The sequence below is a fragment of the Manis javanica genome, chromosome 5, assembly GCF_040802235.1.
Source record: "Manis javanica isolate MJ-LG chromosome 5, MJ_LKY, whole genome shotgun sequence".
Taxonomy (NCBI): Eukaryota; Metazoa; Chordata; class Mammalia; order Pholidota; family Manidae; genus Manis; species Manis javanica.
Window position 1 is genome coordinate 119220854 of NC_133160.1, and position 15604 is coordinate 119236457.

The 15604-nt window shown below is 35.7% G+C and overlaps 1 pseudogene; it reads left to right on the forward strand.

Annotated features, from left to right (window-relative positions):
- LOC108392636 (transmembrane protease serine 11C-like) overlaps positions 1 to 15352 on the forward strand; it is a 71635-nt pseudogene extending 56283 nt beyond the window's left edge.
- Positions 15353 to 15604: the final 252 nt, after the last annotated feature.

Sequence of the window (15604 nt, forward strand, 5' to 3'; positions counted from 1 at the left end):
TAAATACAAAGCAAAACAAAATGAACAAAATAGCAGTAGCCTCATGGCACTGAGAAGGACTGGTGGTTACCATGAGGGAGGGGTTGAAATGGGTGGGAGGGGAGGGAGAGAGGGATAAAGGGGCACAAAAATTCTCAGTCATAATGTAGGTTTGTCATGGGGATGGTACTATAGCCTGAAGAATATAGACAATGATTCTGTGACATCTTTCTGTGTTAAAAGATAGTAACTTTACTAATGGGGGCAGGATTTAATTTAATAAGGGTAATGATGTATATATTTGAAACCAATATAAGATTGTATATCGGCAATACTTCAATTTTAAAAAAGAATGAACAAATAAATACAATACAGTGATGGTTATTTTGCATCAAAAACTACTATATGCAAACTGTCAAGGAAAAATGAACCTAAGAAGAGGGACTTGAGAAAGCTTTTTGGAGAAGTTCCCTCTTAAGATGAGTCTGAAGGAAAGTAATGGTAATGAACTGAAAGGCATCCATAAAGTATCCTCTGCTGGAGGAAACACCAGAGCCGTGCTATCAAAATGTGGACTTTCACAAGGTATCTAGGTTCCTGGGAGAGACAAGCTAGAAACTGTCCAAACTGAAAGCATTAATCCTAGACCTTAACTTCCTATCCAAGATGTGTCTTCAAAAGGGCCCCTTAGAAACACAAGGACAGTACTTCAAAGCATAAGACAGATGTTATCACTTACATTGTCTACTGCTCACTACATCAACAAAACTGTCTAAATGTACTCCTCAGTACCTGTCTTGTCACCCTTTATCACAGTAGTCCTTTGTACTGCTTCCAAAGCTTAAAATAAAAACAGGAGAAGGATAAATGTATCCAAATTTTTTTAATCCTTATTTCTTGAAATTGGCATGAAGGTAAATGGGAGTACAGTTTTACATTAACAACTATCACCTGTATATACAATTGATTATTAAGTTTAATTAACTTACACAGATTAATTAAATCTTAAAAAAATCTACCTACCTATCTTCAGAGTCAAAATGGCAAACACATTGAAGATGTACTGTGAAAAACTAATCTACATCACTGAGGAATGACAAATGATATGTAGTGTATAATCACTGAGATAATTTTCAGTCTAATTAGCAACATAAAGAAAAGCATTTTTCGAGGTTAAACATGCAGTCAGGTGACTAGTCAAAACCTGCAATGAGGGAAGAATTCAGATTTTGTTCGACCACAATCCAGTTCTGGGCTTTATTCCTTTGCCTTTTAGGACAGACCAGTCATATTAATGTTCCAGAGTAGCCCTTTTTTTTTGTATCATTAATATACAATTGCATGAGCAACATTGTAGTTACTAGATTCCCCCCATTATCAAGTCCCCACCACATACCCCATTACAGTCACTGTCCATCAGTGTAGTAAAATGCTGTAGAGTCACTACTTGTCTTCTCTGTGCTATACTGCCTTCTGCGTGCCACCCGCCTATATTATGTGTGCTAATCCTAATGCCCCTTATTCCCCTTCTCCTTCCCTTCCCACCCATCCTCCCAAGTCCCTTTCCCTTTGGTAACTGTTAATCCATTATTGGGTTCTGTAAGTCTGATGCTGTTTTGTTCCTTCAGTTTTTGCTTTGTTCTTACACTCCACAGATGAGTGAAATCATTTGGTACTTGTCTTTCTCTGCCTGACTTATTCCACTGAGCATAATACCCTCTAGCTCCATCCATGTTGTTGCAAATGGTAGGATTTGTTTTCTTCTTATGGCTGAATAATATTCCATTGTGTATATGTACCACATCTTTATCCATTCATCTACTGATGGAAACTTAGGTTGCTTCCGTTTTGTGGCTATTGTAAATAGTGCTATGATAAACATCAAACTGGGCTCCTGCATTCCTAGGGTAAATTCCTAGGAGTGGAATTCCTGGGTCAAATGGTATTTCTATTTTGAGTTTTTTGAGGAACCTCCATATTGCTTTCCACAATGGTTGAACTAATTTACATTCCCATCAGCAGTGTAGGAGGGTTCCCCTTTCTCCACATCCTCACCAACATGTGTTGTTTGTCTTTTGGATGTTGGCCATCTAACTGGTGTGAGGTGATATCTCATTGTGGTTTTAATTTGCATTTCTCTGATGATTAGCAATGTGGAGAATCTTTTCATGTGCCTGTTGGCCATATGAATTTCTTCTTTGGAGAAGAGTCTATTCAGATCCTCTGCCCATTTTTTAATTGGCTTATTTGCTTTTTGTTTGTTGAGGCATGTGAGCTCTTTATATATTTTGGATGTCAACCCCTTATTGGATATGTCATTTATGAATATATTCTCCCATACTGTAGGATGCCTTTTTTGTTCTATTGATGGTGTCCTTTGCTGTACAGAAGCTTTTTAATTTCATATAGTCCCACTTATTCATTTTGCTTTTTTTCCCTTGCCCAGGGAGATACATTCATGAAGAAACTGAACATGTTTATATTCAAGAGAGTTTTGCCTATGTTTTCTTCTAAGAGTTTATGGTTTCATGACTTACATTCAGATCTTTGATCCATTTTGAGTTTACTTTTGTGTATGGAGTTAGTAATTCAGTTTCATTCTCTTACATGTAGCTGTCCAGTTTTGCCAACACCAGCTGTTAAAGAGGCTTTCATTTCCCCATTCTATATCCATGGCTCCTTTATCGTTTATTAATTGACCATATATGTTTGGGTTAATATCTGGAATCTCTATTCTGCTCCACTGGTCTATGGGTCTGTTCTTGTGCCAGTACCAAATTATCTTGATTACTGTGGCTTTGTAGTAGACCTTGAAGTTGGGAAGTGAGATCCCTCCCTGCTTTATTCTTCCTTCTCAGGATTGCTTTTGCTATTTGGGGTCTTTAGTGGTTCCATATGAAATTTAGAACTATTTGTTCAAGTTCCTTGAAGAATGCTGTCCGTATTTTGATAGGGATTGCATTGAATCTGTAGATTGCTTTAGGCAGGATGGCCATTTTGACAATATTAATTCTTCCTACCCAAAAGCAGAGTAGCTTTTTTTGGTGAAAATATCATGTGTGAACTTCCAAGGTGCAAAAGGATAGTTTTATGTTTCATAAAACAATTTTATGGCAGTTGTCTTATTCAGTAAATCCATGTACATTTATAGTTTTCGAGTTTTCAGAAATCTAACACATGAAGATTTTTAAATATCCCATAAAAGACATTCCATAAAAGAATTCAGTTGATTGCCTCTATATTTTTAATGCTAGAATCCTAGAGAAACTCTCCAAAAAGTATAATTAGTCAACTAATTTAGCGTTTGACTCATATAAAATAATAAATGCACTTAAGTATAGTTAAAGTCCATGGTCTATATAAAACTTATATTTTAAATTTATCTATTGTTTCTATATAATTGTTTCTTATACATTAGAACATACAGCTTAGTTCATTACTATGTGTTTAAGACTTTATTTTTTTAAGGAATAAAATACTTACTGAATAACAGACTCTTAGGGAGTCCTCATTTTACCAGTGTATCCAAATTTGCATTTATTACATTCTAACCTAAAAAAGACACCAAATATGAAATAATTACAGATCCAGAAGCCCATTTAGAGAGCAGCTAAGCATCTTTCTAACATTCAACAGTGGGTGAATTATGCCCCCAGTAAAATTAATTTTTTGACTCTGTCCTGAAGAATGTCACCAACTGTTCTTATTCACCCCTCTATGTTAAGTGACTTTTCTTGGTGCATCTAATTTCTTCTGCATACATCTGCGATAGCACTGATCACATAATATTAATTATCTGTTTAGTTGTACAACCTTTTCAATACACTCCAGGTTCACCGAGGGCAGGGTCCGTGTCTATTCTTCGTTGATTCCTGGCCCATAGGAGAAGACCAGTGTACAGATGCTGAGCTGTTTTTTTAAAATGCTTTGTCTTATTATCCCTTGATGGAATCTCCTTATTGGCAGAAGCAGTGGCATTGTTTTTTGTCACTTCCTTTATATGGTACATTGTGAACAGAGTATCTTGTGTTCCAGTGTCGTTTCCTGATTCGGAGATAAATCCAAGGAGCTTCAGCCTTTCGGTGTGAGCCACGAGACTTAAAAGGAAGGAAATGAACCGCCACAGCTGTGACTCAGTCCAAAGGAGCAACAGCTGAAGTCACTTCCCCATTCATTGTACCTGTCTGTCTTCCACCTACCAAGTGATAGTTATTCTATTAAGCTCTGGGATAATGCAACAATTAAAAGTAAATTATAAATCAAAAACATTTATTCCCTTTGGCAAGTCATGCATCAACAAAGAAAACCTCAAAGAAAAAAGTTCTGTGAACATAGTAGTGTTTCTAAATTAGTTTTAAGGTGTAGAAATTTACTTTTTTCCAGTTGAGTTACAGGAATTTAATTATTTCCCAATATCTTCGTTTGATATATTTTACTACCACACAAAGCTCAAATCAAACTCTAAAGGTATGTTGAATAAAAAGTAACCTCTTGAAGGCAGCTATGAAGGATAAGTTGGAAAATGCCACCTTTCTGTTTAAGCAGGTGTGGCTCACATCTACTCATAGTCCATCTGACTGTTGAATTGCTCCTGCCATTTTGTTCAGACAGGTTGACTTCCTAGTAAAGCATTCTTTTGTTTTTCTGATTTGTTGTGCAACCTAATGTAAGAGTCTGTAACTATAATTGGCATACATAAATGGATACTCCCTCCTGGATTTATAGAAATCCAAGAGCACAATAAAAATGAACATACATTGACATTTATAGTATTTAACTTATACAGAAATTGGTGATTCCTTTTGAAGAGAAATCTAAAGTAGAAATGACTGTTTGGACTTACAGTCTCTGCATCTGAAATTTGGAACATTATCATGATTCTCTTGTTCACCCTTTCTTCACATACGTTGCACATGAATTAAACAGGTTTGCAATTCTACAGAAATGTGGGGCACATAGAAAAAATGTCTGGAGTAAATCTCATTCTATAATATTTCCTAGATGTCTGAAAATGAGTAGACTGTTAAAATCTGCCTTATTACTAAGGTAAGAAATTTTTTACCCAAAATAAATGGGAAATGGAATGGCACACTGAATTGAATGTTCTAAATAACTGAAACTTACTGCACAAAGGGTATTAATTTTATAAGTATCACAAATATCAAAATACACTCATCAAAAAATGCACTAAATATAACAATGTATGTATTCACTCCTAGTTATTAGCTTTATGTATTATTTGAGGGTCTTAACCTGGTTTCCCAAAAAAGCAGAGTAGAGACAAAGACTTGCATGCAATAGTTGATTTGATAGAGTAAGTAGAGGACAGAAATAGTAAAATGGAGAGGGAGAGTTAACCATCATTAGGGGAGGTAAATCCAAGGAGCTTGACATAGCTCCAACCCTTGACATCTTCTTAATTATATTTCAGAACAGTGCTCTCCTGTGACCAAAGGGGAAACATTTGTCCATCAGCTTTCAACTTACAGTGGCTTCAAAGAATTAACTCCTATATTACCTATTGTCCATCAAGAAATGATCAGTGATTTTCTTCTGAGAAAAGCAAAAAGTCTTAGGTTCTAACCTGAGATGGGAATCTGTCAAATTTCTCCTAAGTAAAGCAGATCTGAATCTGTGGAATTTGTCAGCACATTGTGACTGGAATAACAGAGGGGTCAAGAGTATTTCAAATGGTGCATAAAAGATGTTGAATACATTCAGTTATCTATTGGATTTGGATTCAAGATATGGTGAAATATCACCATTTTTCATGTATTTTAGTACTGTCCAGGACCCCAACCACTTTTTCAAATAACTTATAATGGGAAAATGTTCAGAATTCTTGAGAATCTTTTTAGAAACATAAGAATTCATGCTAAGATTTTGAACATATGTCTATGCTAATCTCTGAACATAGAAATTATATAGTCAAGATTGAATAAAATGATTATGCCTACAGAATGTGTTCCCAAAAACAAAATAATTAATATTAAAATAAAATGTATTCATAAATGTAAATATTTCCCTTTCTTTTCCCTTAACTCTAAGACATCACAATGCCAGCAGCAGAAACTCTTCTCCATACCTGTAAGTTCATAAACAAAGAGTTATTTTCTAGTGAAACTTAATTCCTTGGATGGCAAAAAAGACCTTCACTTGAGAGTCAATACAGTGTCCATAAAGGTGTAATGGGAAGCCTGCTTTCAGAATCGTGCATGAAGGTGACTGCAGTTGGTTTTATGTTGACTGATATTGTGAATTTTAAATGAGGAACACATTATTACACACCATAATGACAGAGGAGACCTAGGGACAAGTAATGATAATTAAGAACTTAGAATCTGAAACCAGCTACACATCAGTTTTGAGCCCCAGATCTGCCACCTAGTACCTGGATACATTTGAACAGGTGATTTAACTTCTCAAAAATTCAGTTTCAAGTTTTTGGGATAATAAAAGAAGGTGACACACATGAAGTATTTGCAAGAGTGTGCAGCTCATAATAAGCATTCAATAGAGGTCCGCTATTTGTATTTTCTATTATGCCTATGAAAACTTCAGGCCTGGGAACTCACTATGGAAAACTGCTCCTACAAGCCAAAGTTCAATGTGCTGGGAAGTCAGCTGCCTTACATGCAAGCAGCTTCCTTGCTAGCCAAGACCTTCTGCTTCCATTCTCCCACCAGCTGCCCTGGTGGGAAAATCCTCACCAAGTGGGAAATGTGAGCCCCAGGGTTGCTAGAAGCAGGCTGTCAGAGAAGCACAGCTCTTATCCAGGGCTGAAACTGATGGGGTCAGTTGGATTAGAGAAATCACCTTCCAGAGCCAGGTGACAGCAGCCCTAATGGCTCTCACTATCCTTCTTTCACCGCCTAGTTATTTCTGAGTAAACTGGGCAAGGCTTAAACACAAAGCTGTGTTAGATTATTTCTCTCTCTGATACATTTTGACTGAACAATCCTCAAGCAACTTCCCAAGATATTTTAAAATCAGTTATTCCAATTAAAAACTTGAGTACTGATGTGATCAAACTCCACAATTAGGAATTTTTTTTTGTTTGGTAGAAGAGAGACAGTCAACACAAGAATAAAAGCAGTAGTAAGAAAGAGTTCTGCCAATTTGTCTATTCCCCAGCTGGAATGCTAAACAGCCATCCAGATCAGTGTCCTGAATCTAACTTGGCCTATCTAAGTACTTTAATAAAAGTACTTTAAATAGAAGGGGAGAAGGGAGACGCAGGAAAATAGAGTAGCGTGTGACATAAAGGACATTAAAGTGCAGTTATAATGGAGTAGAAGTTAGGATAGGCAGACTGTAAGAGTTTGATAGATTCTCTGATGTTTCTGAAAGTATCAGCCAGTAAGTCTTCATTATATTCTTTAAATCCTTGAAATTTACCATCTGACCTCTTTTGACACAACAAAAGCTACAAGGTGCCACGTTAAGGTTTTAGTGATAATAACAAGGTAATACTGCAGAGATGGTGGCTGAAGCCCTAGCAGACACAGCAATCATGAGCAAGTGAGAACTCAGAACAAAAATTGATGCACAAATATAAATTAGATTAAAATTCTGAGTAAGAGCAGAAACAGGGAAGTAGAGTCACCCGGGGGAAGTTCTCTAAGCCCACAGTAAAGCATCTTTGTTTTTATATGCCTCTGAAGGAAGTTGAGTACAAGCCAATTTCCTTTAGGAGTTTCTCAAATGGAAGGGAGGGTAGGGAGGAGCCACTGCACCTTTGGGTTCCGGATTATTTGTTTTATGCTCTGTGGCAACCACGGTAGGGGAGTAGGAAAAGAAAAGGAAGTTAAATTCCGTGAATCCATGCAAGGGCTCTCTCATTCAAAAATATTTGCTTCAGCTACGTGACTTTAATGAAGAGGACGCCTTACCAAACTGAGGTTTGGCATGCATCAGAATCGTGATTGCATTTAGAATCAGAACCAACATACAAACATAAGGACTTCAGTAGGCTAGTGAAAACCTTTTCAAAAGTACACATATCCCTCCCCTGTATCTTCTAATGTCTCTCCACTTTCAGGAAAAAATATCTCAAGATACGTCTTGTCACATATAATTAACAACATATTTTACCATCTACCCTTTCCAATTGATTTAAGTGTTCTCATTCTTGATACAAATACCATTCTCTTAAGTCAGAATCTCTCACCTTAACATTATTGACATTTGGGGTCAGATAATTCTTTGTTCCAGAGACAGTCCTGTATATTGGAGATTATTAGTAGCAGCCCTGGCCTCTACCCACTAGATAGCCCCAATTATGACAACCATAAATGTCTCCAGATATCGCCAAATTTCTCCTGGGGCTGGGGGAGGACGGCAAAATTGTCCCTGATTTTACAGAGTCACTGCTTTAATTTGTACTCACCATACTATGATGGTAAGTTTTCTTCACTCCCTAAATGCTTAGGCACCTACCCAAAAGGTTTTTGTAGTCAAATATTTTTAGTTGAAGGTGTCTCATAGATTACATTATATAAATTTCATTCTATAAACATTTGTTGACCTCGTTTTACGTGATAGGTTCTCTGTGGTGGTTCTGGAGATAAATTTTTTTTAAAAAGATATGACTCCACTCTTCTAAAAACATTTATTAATGAGGCTAACAATATGTAGTAAAAGATCCCTAAACTGTTAAGGGTAAAGCTCAATGCTTTAGGTGGAGCAAAATGGGGTAGTCAAGATAATCAGAGAGAGAATCAAATAGACTATCACCATTACTGCAGATTTACTTTATAAGAATCTAGCCTTTTCTCTGCATCTAAATTGACAGTGAAGCATAGTCCTGATTCAGAGAAGCATATAACTTTGAGGAAAGGTTGGCTAACTTTATGTGTTATTCCTTTTATCCAGGTATCACGTATTGTCCCTTCAGTGCACGCACATCTCCATCTCTTCTGTTTCTCACTAAAATCTCATTCACATTCACATTCATTCACACTTTCTGATGAATGTTTTGTAGCAATCAGTTTTAAACAACTGCTCACCAAACTAAAAAGCACACATTTCCCTGTGCAGCTAGTAACTGGTTATACAATTATTATATTCCAAATTCAAACATTTAATTCCACCTACCTCTTGCAACAGGTTCCAGCAAGGTCATACAAACTCACACACACACATCAGTGTGTGTGACTGATGGGGATAGGGAAGGAAGATGTCAATCTATTTTGGAGGAGTTCTCAGAAAGTCTCATGTCAGCAGTAAGTTATTCCTAACTCCGCCAAGACTGAGACTTTTTCCTCAGTTAATAGTTAATAGTGACACATATGATGAGTTTATTTAGTACAGCAATGTGTGCATAAGCAATATCAATATCACTATATGCTAATGAAATTTATTTTGACCAGGTCGTGGACAACGCACAATAACTCATTCTGGCAACAAGATTCCTCGGGCACAGATGCTGAGGAAGGGGAAAGGCCCTGGCAAGCTAGCCTTCAGCAGAACCATGTCCACCAATGCGGGGCCACTCTGATTAGTAACAGCTAGCTTGTCACTGCTGCTCACTGTTTCGTGAAGTAAGCTCTGGACTACCCAGAGTCCCAAAGCCACTCATGTACCTAAGAATCTGATACATCACTTTCAAGAATATGATCACACAACTATGCCTCCAACTGTTCAGTATTGTGAGGTATAGCCTCCAAATTGCTCAAGGAATTATCATCAGTAATAAAACAGATATATTCAGGCTACAGCAGGGTTTGTGGACAGTGGTACCATTGAAATTTTAGACCAAATAATTCTCTATTGTAGGGAGCTATTCTATGCATCATGAGATATTTGGCAGCATCCCTGGCCTCTGTGTGCCACATGCCAATAGCAACACCCCAGGACTGACCACCAAATATACCTAGAGATTCAGATGTCTCCTGGAGGACAAACAGCTCTCAGTTGAGAACAACCAAGCTAGATTACTTAATTCAATAAAAACTATAAACCCCAAACTGAACATGGGTCTTCTATTTCTTTCTCATCCTTTTTACATGTGGTCTTACTTATTTAATCGTAAGTATGTGAATTAATCTTTTATCCTCTCATATTTATTATAGCCCGTTTTGAAATGATTATTTCCCTAAAGGATATATTACACCAAAAGCTTGCTCTTGTTTTTTTACCCTTTTGTTTGATGGTTTGTTTCACCACTGTCTATAGGCTTTATGTAGCATTTATAGGTTTTATTTTTAAATAAAAATCCCTCTCAAATTTTAGATTTTGAAAATGTTTCAGGAACACTTTTTTTAGTACTTAATATACCAACTGTTGATTAACGAATAATAGCAAAAGTCAGAGATATCCTCCTACTTATAGTTTTTAATAATTATAAAAAAGTATTTCGACTATTGCCTTAATTCCCATAAGTTTACTGCATCCCAAATTCCTTCCCACTTTATTAATTTTATTGTCTTGTGTTGTCACATATGTCTTTTCTGGACAAAAAAAGGAATGAATTGTAGTTTCAATAGGTTATCTTTTAAAATACAGCTTACTGAGTTGTTGTTCAGTTTATTCATATTATCACTATTTTTAGTTGTACTTTTCTTTTACATATAGCTTTATTTTTGAATGCTTATGCATACTATTGATATTTAAACAATACGCAGTTGTTTAAAAATATATAAGATAGTAATTCCTACAGCTCCAATATACAGGACTTTTAATAAATTAATCTGTTTTCTTTAGAGCCAAGAATCCCAAAGAATGAAGTGTGAGTTCTGGGCTTCTTTTAAGTGATCCATACACAAAGTGAGGGGTCAAGCATATTATAATTTGTGAAAATTACCACTACCCTGAGCACAATAATGATATTGCTGTTGTGCATCTGTCTTTACCAGTATTGTATAAAGCAACATCCGAAGAGCATGTTTTCCAGAAGCTACCTACACATACCCAACCAATTCAGAAGTGGTATTTCCTGAATGGGGAACATTAAAGTTTGATGGTGAGTTCCTAATCTTCCTGCATTACATGATTTGAATTTTAGGAGTTAAAAAAAAGTACTCAAATTCACAGCTAAACCTGAGAAATATTTTACATAGATTATTTTAAAGAGAATAACATGGAATGGGTCAAGAATTATCCTCAATAACATTCATGCAGAAACTATAACTTCATAGAGCTGTTTGTTATGATTTTCCTTAATATTGACAGTTTTTACAGAAATGTATCATTTGAATAAGTAATTCATTTTCTTCCAATTCATTCAATCACTCAATAAACATCTACTTTGATTACCAACTTTGCTCCAAGTACTGTCCTAGGTGGTTTGGACATATTAATGAACAAAATAGGCAAATATTCCTGCTCTCATAAAGCTTACATTCTTAGCAAAGACAAACACCTTTGTGAAATGTAATAAATAAGTAGATTACAGAGTATGTTTTATGCAGGTTAAGTGCCATAGAAAAAAATAAGGACCACAGAGGATTAGGCATATTTTGATGTAATGAAATGAGTAGCTCTCTGTGACTAAGCAAAGAACATTTAAACATGTATATGTTCATAACATTACTTCTTTATTACTAAGAAAAGTGATAAAAGTTTAATTAAAAATTATGTTTTACATTGATTTGGAAATTGTACATAGGGTTAGATATTAATAACTTAGCCAGACAAATACTAACTTTAGCAAAAATTATATAATTTTCTTCCTTTAGGAACAAGCCCTAATATTCTCCAAAAAAGATTAGTGAAGATTATAGATAATAAGACCTGCAACAGAGAAAAGATATAGATCACACCTGGAATGCTGTGTGTCAGGTTCCTGGAGGGAAGTGTGGATGTCTGCCAGGTAAATCGGCTTATTCCATTTTCAAGAAGTTTTTTTTATTGTAGTTTTTAATTTTCAATTAATGCTCAATTTTCTCAAAACACTGATCATTTTTAAAGGCTTAAGTATGTTTATAGCCAAAGTCGCTAAATAAAATTACATTGCTATCTGATAAGTCTCATTAAAGCACTAAAGTGCTAAACCTCACTGTTACGAGAAGCTTTGAATAGGAGTGGGGAAGACTCAATTTGGAATACGCAATGAAGAGAAGAAATGGAATATTGGTGACTTCAGTTCAATTGGCCCTCTTTCACTAAGAAACTGTCTATTGGGCCCAATACCAAACCTGATGATCATGGAGCTTTCTTAATTTAGGATTAAGTATGATGTAAGTAACACCAATTTTATTTATTTAACAATGTTTACATAGCATCTCTGTGTGCTAGGCACAGTTTTAAGCTCTTTATAAATATTAATTTATTCAATTTATAACAATCCTGTGATATATGTTTGTACTATTATAAACCCTATTTCTAAGGTGAGGGAACTGAGACAGAGAGATCAAGTAATTTGTCTAAATTTGCGTAGGTATTAAGTGCAGAACTCAGATTTATACACAGGAAATTGGGCTCTACAAACTGTACTCTGAATACTACATTAAGCTGCCTTTCTTTATGTTTAATATGCTTCAAAAATACATCTGATGTTAATTATGAGCAATAGTCTTAGAGCTAACAAAGCATTATTGTATAGGTATTATTGTATTTATTGTATTAGTGTATTTATCAAGGTATTATTGTAGTTATCTAGGAAGACAGAATCAGTGATAAATCCAGGAAGACCCTTGCTTTATTCATTCATTCTTTCACATGAAAGCTTAAATTCCTGTTTCTCTCAGTTTTCTCAGTCCAACCTCCCAGCTCCATGACACCCTTCTAACCTTACACAACCTGGAAACCATGTTATATTATTCCAACCCCTGTATGGACAGCACACTCAATGACTTCCCCACCTTCTACTTCCTCACAGTCATCCTAATGATCTCCAGCCAAACCACAGAGCATATGACTGTCTACTTTATTTGCTTTTAGATGTAACCTCCTGAGCACACCTAGAAGAAATATTGCAGTCTTGTAATTTGGTATCATATAATCACAACTGGGTCCTTAACACACTGTAAAAATCTTTAATGCATCCTTTATAGTGCAATGTCAAATTTGTATCACATTGTTTTCATGTATCCCACCATGCCCTGTATGCTCCTTAACATAAGACATTTCCTCCTACTGACTAGAAAAAAATGAAAGCAATTGTATGAGAACTTTCATTTCTCTTATACCTGACACATTTATATGTGTACTTATCTTCATCCTCTAGGCTCCAGATGAGCAAGTTTCAAGTATTCAAAGCTAATCTCTTGCTTATGTTCTTCATCCATTCTGTTTACATCTACACAAGTATTTGAACCTCCCATTAATCTGAACTTTCTTCCATATTTTCCAAACTGTGCCATTCTAATGGACTCTTCCACATATTGTACAAACATTTTTAGGTCTCTCCCTTGATGTAGCCTGCTCTTTCTTTTTCCCTTCTTGGTCAAATATCTAAATACCACCATTGTTCCACATCCCCATCTTACTCTAACTCACTGTTTGCAGAGTATTTGCCATCCCAGCCCACTGAAAGTAATCTAGCCAAGATTACTAATGATTGTCTAATTCGAATCCAGTACATGCAGAGTGGAAGATGGACTGGAAGCAACTGAGCTAGAGATAGTGAGATCCCATATGATTGAGCAATTCCATTTCTGGGTATATACCCAAAAGAACTGAAAGCAGGGACACAGATAGATATTTGTACATCCATGTTCATAGCAGCATTGTTTATAATAGCCAAAAGAGGAAAGCAACCCAAGTGACCATAATGGATAAGTGGGTAAACAAAATGTGGTGTGTACATAGAATGGAATATCATTCAGCCTTTAGAGAGAAGGAAATTCTGACACATGCTACAACCGGGTTGAAACCTGAAGGCATTATATTAGGTGGAATAAGCCAGTCATAAAAGTCACAAATACTGTGTGACTCCAGTCATATAAGGTACTTAGAGTAGTCAAATTCATAGATAAAGGAAGAAGAGTTGTGGATGCCAGGAGCTGGAAGAAGGAGACAATAGGAGTTATTATTTAATAAGTGCAGATTTTCAAGAGATGAAAACAAGTTCTGGAAATAGATGGTGGTAATAATCACACCAGAATAGTAATGCACTTGATACCATTAAAATTGTATATTTAAAATGGTTAAAATGGAAATTTTTGTGTTAATTTTATGTCATTAAAAAAGAAATAATGACTTTTTAAAATTTTGAAATGACAAAGTCTGGATTGGTTGCTCTTAAAGGTGAGAAAAAAAGGGGATACATAACTGTTGGAGAGAGGTGTTGGCTAGAGGATATGAATTTATAACATAGTTTTCTTTTATAGCATATTATTTGGCCCAGGTTATGTTGACGAGGAAGATAAGGAGGTGAGAATTCTGCTGAAGGGATAGTGGTATGGGTAAATTATGGAATATGGTTGAATAAAGAAAGATGGGAAGTGGGAAGTAAGTTAATACCAGGATAAAAGGGAAGAATCAAGAATTGGCATTCTTCATGAGGTTAAAGAGCAGATGCAGAGCAAAAAGTAGTGCAGTAGAAAACTAAAGAGATAGGTATGTGCAGTCATAACACTGAATAATGGCATTTCAGAGGTGGAACAGTTCCAGATGATGATTAACTGTGATACAGAAATGTTTAATAAATGTGTAGGTGATTAGAATCAAGGAAACCAAGAGACTGTGGTTTCACCTATAGATGTTGAAATTATCCAGAATGATAGGGAGGATTGGAACAAAGGGAAATTCAGATGCTAAGGTGTTTTGTTATTCTGGAAAATGACCTAAGCCTCTGAAGATGAAAACCATAAGGAGTGTAGAGGATAGTTTAGCCAAATTACACAATCCTGAAAATTGGAGATGTGTTTACACAAGAATGAAAGAACATCAGTTCAATGCTGGTGGTGAGTAAATATAACCTTCCTGTTTCCCACTATCTGCCTGAAATTAGGAGAATTTGGGGAGATAATGAGAGAATTCCTCAGCATATTAATGATTGCATAAGTGACAATCCCTTCAGTATCTCATTTAGGTAAATAATTGAGCTGAAATTTTTCACGTATGTTTTCCATTATTATATTCTTATAACCAAAGACATATACTGATAGTTTTTATTTAAATAATTGACTACAGAACACAGAAATGTTCTAGACTAGAATCACTTCAGTGTTGAAATTCTAGGTGCTTTTCCTTCTTCTGTCTCTCCCTGTCTTTACTAAAGAAGAGAAAAACAAACAGTATTCACCTTTAAATTATAGTAATTGTATATATACTTTTTCTCTCTAGGGTGATTCTGGTGGACCGTGGACCTCTGGTTGGTTCAGATTATAAAAGCTGGGGAGATGAATGCACTCTTCCAAACAAGCCTGGTGTCTACACTCAAATGACACACTATCAAAACTAGATCATGTCCAAAACTGGTCTCTAGTGCAGAAGTATTTTGTAAATGAGAGCTCCACGTTATACCCTCAAACCACATTTAATTCAGAATTACCTCTCTTTATGCACATTTATTGTTGCAAATTTAAACATATGCAATTTTAGAACTATGAAAACCTTTTGTGTGTTAGACTTTGGCAAGAGTTTAGAGACAGGAGTGGACTGAGACATAAAATTTTCCCTTTTATCCCTTTCCAGACTGAAGGTAATTACATAAATAAACATCGATTACAGTTTACTA